Raw genomic sequence first — 6,000 nt, forward strand, 5'->3', positions numbered from 1 at the left:
TTCGAAAGTCAATTTATAAAAAGGCAAATATCTCCCGATCTGTTGGAATCTGAGAGACAAAGCTTATGTCACTTTGAGGTAACGTATATGTCAACTTCATGTAAGAGTCACATCAATGTATGTCCAAGGGTTTGGAGGATAAAGACATTTTAATTTTTCGAGATTATTCGAAAGTCAATTTATGAAAAGGCAAATATCTCCCGATCTGTTGGAATCTGAGAGACAAAACTTATGTCACTTTGAGGTAACGTATATGTCAACTTCATGTCAGAGGCTTGTCAATGTATGTCCAAGGGTTTGGAGGATAGAGATATTTTAATTTTTCGAGATTATTCGAAAGTCAATTATTGAAAAGGCAAATATCTACCGATCTTAGCAATCTGAGAGACAAAACTTATGTCACTTTGAGGGAACGTATATGCCAACTTCATGTCAGATTCACGTCAATGTATGTCCAAGGGTTTGGTGTATAGAGACATTTTAATTTTTCGAGATTATTCGAAAGTCAATTTCTGTAAAGGCAAATATCTCCCGATCTGTAGGAATCTGAGAGACAAAACTTATGTCACTTTGAGGGAACGTACGTGTCAACTTCATGGCAGAGTCGCGTCAATGTATGTCCAAGGGTTTGGAGGATAAACACATTTTAATTTTTCGAGATTATAGAAAGTCAATTTTTGAAAAGTCAAATATCTCCCGATCTGTAGGAATCTGTGAGCTAAAACTTATGTCACTCTGAGGGAACGTATATGTCAACTTCATGTCACAGTCATGTCAATGTATGTCAAAGGGATTGTAGGATAGAGACATTTTAATTTTTCGAGATTATTCGAAAGTTAATTTTTAAAAAGGCAAATATCTCCCGATCTTTAGGAATCTGGGAGACAAAACTTATGTCACTTTGGGGGAACGTATATGTCAACTTCATGTCAGAGTCACGTCAATTTATGTAAAAGGGTTTGGAGGATAGAGACGTTTAAATTTTTCAAGGTTATTCGAAAGTCAATTTTTCAAAAGGCAAATATCTCCCGATCTGTAGGAATCTGTGAGACAAAACTTATGTCACTCTGAGGGAACGTATATGTCAACTTCATGTCAGAGTCACGTCAATGTATGTCCAAGGGTTTGGAGGACAGAGGCATTTTAATTTTGCGAGATTATTCGAAAGTCAATTTTTCAAAATTCAAATAAATCGCGATCTGTAGGAATCTGAGAGACAACACTTATGTCACTTTGAGGGAACATATATGTCAACTTCATGTCAGAGTCACTTCAATGTATGTCCAAAGGTTTGGAGGATAGAGATGTTTTAATTTTTCGAGAATATTTGAAAGTCAATTTTTAAAAAGGCAAATATCTCCCGATCTGTTGGAATCTGAGAGACAAAACTTATGTCACTTTGAGGGAACGTATATGTCAACTTCATATCAGAGTCACGTCAATGTATGTCCAAGAGTTTGGAGGATAGAGACATTTTAATTTTTCGAGATTATTCGAAAGTCAATTTTTGAAAAGGCAAATATCTCCCGATCTGTAGGAATCTGAGAGACAAACCTTATGTCACTTTGAGCGAACGTATATGTCAACTTCATGTCAGAGTCACGTCAATGTATGTCCAAGGGGTTGGAGGATAGAGATATTTTAATTTTTCGAGATTATTTGATAGTTAATATTTGAAAAGGCAAATATCTCCCGATCTGTAGGAAACTGAGAGACAAACAATATGTCACTTTGAGGGAACGTATATGTCAACTTCATGTCAGATTCACGTCAATGTATGTCCAAAGGTTTGGAGGACAGAGGCATTTTAATTTTGCGAGATTATTCAAAAGTCAATTTTTGAAAAGGCAAATATCTCCCGATCTGTAGAAATCTGAGTGACAACACTTATGTCACTTTGAGGTAACGTATATGTCAACTTCATGTCAGAGTCACGTCAACGTATGTCCAAGGGTTTCGAGGATAAACACATATTAATTTTTCGATATTATTCAAAAGTCAATTTTTGAAAAGGCAAATATATCCCGATCTGTAGAAATCTGAGTGACAACACTTATGTCACTTTGAGGGTACGTATATGTCAACTTCATGTCAGAGTCACGTCAATGTATGTAAAAGGGTTTGGAGGATAGAGATATTTTAATTTTTCGAGATTATTCGAAAGTCAATTTTTTAAAAGGCAAAAATATCTCCCGATCTGTATTAATCTGAGAGACAAAACTTATGTCACTTTGAGCGAACGTATATGTCAACTTCATGTCAGAGTCACGTCAATGTATGTCCAAGAGTTTGGAGGATAGAGACATTTTAATTTTTCGAGATTATTCGAAAGTTAATTTTTGAAAAGGCAAATATCTCCCGATCTGTTGGAATCTGAGAGACAAAACTTATGTCACTTTGAGGTAACGTATATGTCAACTTCATGTCAGAGGCACGTCAATGTATGTCCAAGGGTTTGGAGGATAGAGATATTTTAATTTTTCGAGATTATTCGAAAGTCAATTCTTGAAAAGGCAAATATCTCCCGATCTGTAGGAATCTGAGAGACAAAACTTATGTCACTTTGAGGGAACGTACATGTCAACTTCATGTCAGAGTCACGTCAATGTATGTAAAAAGGGTTTGGAGGATAAACACATTTTAATTTTTCGAGATTATTCGAAAGTCAATTTATGAAAAGGCAAATATCTCCCGATCTGTTGGAATCTGAGAGACAAAACTTATGTCACTTTGAGGTAACGTATATGTCAACTTCATGTAAGAGTCACATCAATGTATGTCCAAGGGTTTGGAGGATAAAGACATTTTAATTTTTCGAGATTATTCGAAAGTCAATTTATGAAAAGGCAAATATCTCCCGATCTGTTGGAATCTGAGAGACAAACCTTATGTCTCTTTGAGGTAACGTATATGTCAACTTCATGTCAGAGGCTTGTCAATGTATGTCCAAGGGTTTGGAGGATAGAGATATTTTAATTTTTCGAGATTATTCGAAAGTCATTTATTGAAAAGGCAAATATCTACCGATCTTAGCAATCTGAGAGACAAAACTTATGTCACTTTGAGGGAACGTATATGTCAACTTCATGTCAGATTCACGTCAATGTATGTCCAAGGGTTTGGTGTATAGAGACATTTTAATTTTTCGAGATTATTCGAAAGTCAATTTCTATAAAGGCAAATATCTCCCGATCTGTAGGAATCTGAGAGACAAAACTTATGTCACTTTGAGGGAACGAACGTGTCAACTTCATGGCAGAGTCGCGTCAATGTATGTCCAAGGGTTTGGAGGATAAACACATTTTAATTTTTCGGGATTATAGAAAGTCAATTTTTGAAAAGTCAAATATCTCCCGATCTGTAGGAATCTGTGAGCTAAAACTTATGTCACTTTGAGGGAACGTATATGTCAACTTCATGTCAGAGTCACGTCAATGTATGTCCAAGAGTTTGGAGGATAGAGACATTTCAATTTTTCGTGATTATTCGAAAGTCAATTTTTGAAAAGGCAAATATCTCCCGATCTGTAGGAATCTGGGAGACAAAACTTATGTCACTTTGGGAGAACGTATATGTCAACTTCATGTCAGAGTCACGTCAATTTATGTCCAAGGGTTTAGAGGATAGAGACATTTTCATTTTTCAAGGTTATTCGAAAGTCAATTTTTCAAAAGGCAAATATCTCCCGATCTGTAGGAATCTGTGAGACAAAACTTATGTCACTCTGAGGGAACGTATATGTCAACTTCATGTCAGAGTCACGTCAATGTATGTCCAAGGGTTTGAAGGACAGAGGCATTTTAATTTTTCGAGATTATTCGAAAGTCAATTTTTGAAAAGGCAAATATCTCCCGATCTGTAGAAATCTGAGAGACACCACTTATGTCACTTTGAGGGAACGTATATGTCAACTTCATGTCAGAGTCACGTCAATGTATGTCGAAGGGTTTGGAGGATAGAGACATTTTAATTTTTCGAAATTATTCGAAAGTCAATTTTTGAAAAGGCAAATATCTCCCGATCTGTAGGAATCTGAGAGACAAACCTTATGTCACTTTGAGGTAACGTATATGTCAACTTCGTGTCAGAGTCAAGTCAATGTATGTCCAAGGGTTTGGAGGATAGAGACATTTCAATTTTTCGAAATTATTCGAAAGTCAATTTTTCAAAAGGCAAATATCTCCCAATCTGTATGAATCTTGGAGACAAAACTTATGTCACTTTGAGGGAACATATATGTCAACTTCATGTCAGAGTCACGACAATGTATGTCCAAGGGTTTGGAGGATAGAGATATTTTAATTTTTCGAGATTATTCGAAAGTCAATTTGTGAAAAGGCAAATATCTCCCGATCTGTAGGAATCTGAGAGACAAAACGTATGTCACTTTGACGGAACGTATATGTCAACTTCATGTCAGATTCACGTCAAAGTATGTCCAAGGGTTTGGAGGATAAAGGCATTTAAATTTTTCGAGATTATTCGAAAGTCAATTTTTGAAAAGGCAAATATCTCCCGATCTGTAGGAATCTGAGAGACAAAACTTATGTCACTTTGAGGGAACGTATATGTCAACTTCATGTCAGAGTCACGTCAATGTATGTCCAAGGGTTTGGAGGATAGAGATATTTTAATTTTTCGAGATTATTCGAAAGTCAATTTTTCAAAAGGCAAATATCTCCCGATCTGTAGGAATCTGATAGACAAAACTTATGTCACTGTGAGGGAACGTATATGTCAACTTCATGTCAGAGTCACGTCAATGTATGTCCAAGGGTTTGGAGGACAGAGGCATTTTAATTTTGCGAAATTATTCGAAAGTCAATTTTTCAAAATTCAAATAAATCGCGATCTGTAGGAATCTGAGAGACAACACTTATGTCACTTTGAGGGAACATATATGTCAACTTCATGTCAGAGTCACGTCAATGTATGTCCAAACGTTTGGAGGATAGAGATATTTTAATTTTTCGAGAATATTCGAAAGTCAATTTTTAAAAAGACAAATATCTCCCGATCTGTTGGAATCTGAGAGACAAAACTTATGTCACTTTGAGGGAACGTATATGTCAACTTCATGTCAGAGTCACGTCAATGTATGTCCAAGAGTTTGGAGGATAGAGACATTTTAATTTTTCGAGATTATTCGAAAGTCAATTTTTGAAAAGGCAAATATCTCCCGATCTGTAGGAATCTGAGAGACAAAACTTATGTCACTTTGAGGGAACGTATATGTCAACTTCATGTCAGAGTCACGTCAATAAATGTCCAAGGGGTTGGAGGATAGAGATATTTTAATTTTTCGAGATTATTTGATAGTTAATATTTGAAAAGGCAAATATCTCCCGATCTGTAGGAAACTGAGAGACAAACAATATGTCACTTTGAGGGAACGTATATGTCAACTTCATGTCAGATTCACGTCAATGTATGTCCAAGGGTTTGGAGGACAGAGGCATTTTAATTTTGCGAGATTATTCAAAAGTCAATTTTTGAAAAGGCAAATATCTCCCGATCTGTAGAAATCTGAGTGACAACACTTATGTCACTTTGAGGGAACGTATATGTCAACTTCATGTCAGAGTCACGTCAACGTATGTCCAAGGGTTTCGAGGATAAACACATATTAATTTTTCGATATTATTCCAAAGTCAATGTTTGAAAAGGCAAATATATCCCGATCTGTAGAAATCTGAGTGACAACACTTATGTCACTTTGAGGGAACGTATATGTCAACTTCATGTCAGAGTCACGTCAATGTATGTAAAAGGGTTTGGAGGATAGAGATATTTTAATTTTTCGAGATTATTAGAAAGTCAATTTTTTAAAAGGCAAATATCTCCCGATCTGTATTAATCTGAGAGACAAAACTTATGTCACTTTGAGCGAACGTATATGTCAACTTCATGTCAGAGTCACGTCAATGTATGTCCAAGAGTTTGGAGGATAGAGACATTTTAATTTTTCGAGATTATTCGAAAGTCAATTTTTGAAAAGGC

This window comes from Zootermopsis nevadensis, unplaced genomic scaffold, assembly GCF_977971745.1.
Source record: "Zootermopsis nevadensis isolate Lab colony 2312 unplaced genomic scaffold, Znev_1.0 Znev_ptg000068l, whole genome shotgun sequence".
In the NCBI taxonomy this organism is placed as follows: Eukaryota; Metazoa; Arthropoda; class Insecta; order Blattodea; family Termopsidae; genus Zootermopsis; species Zootermopsis nevadensis.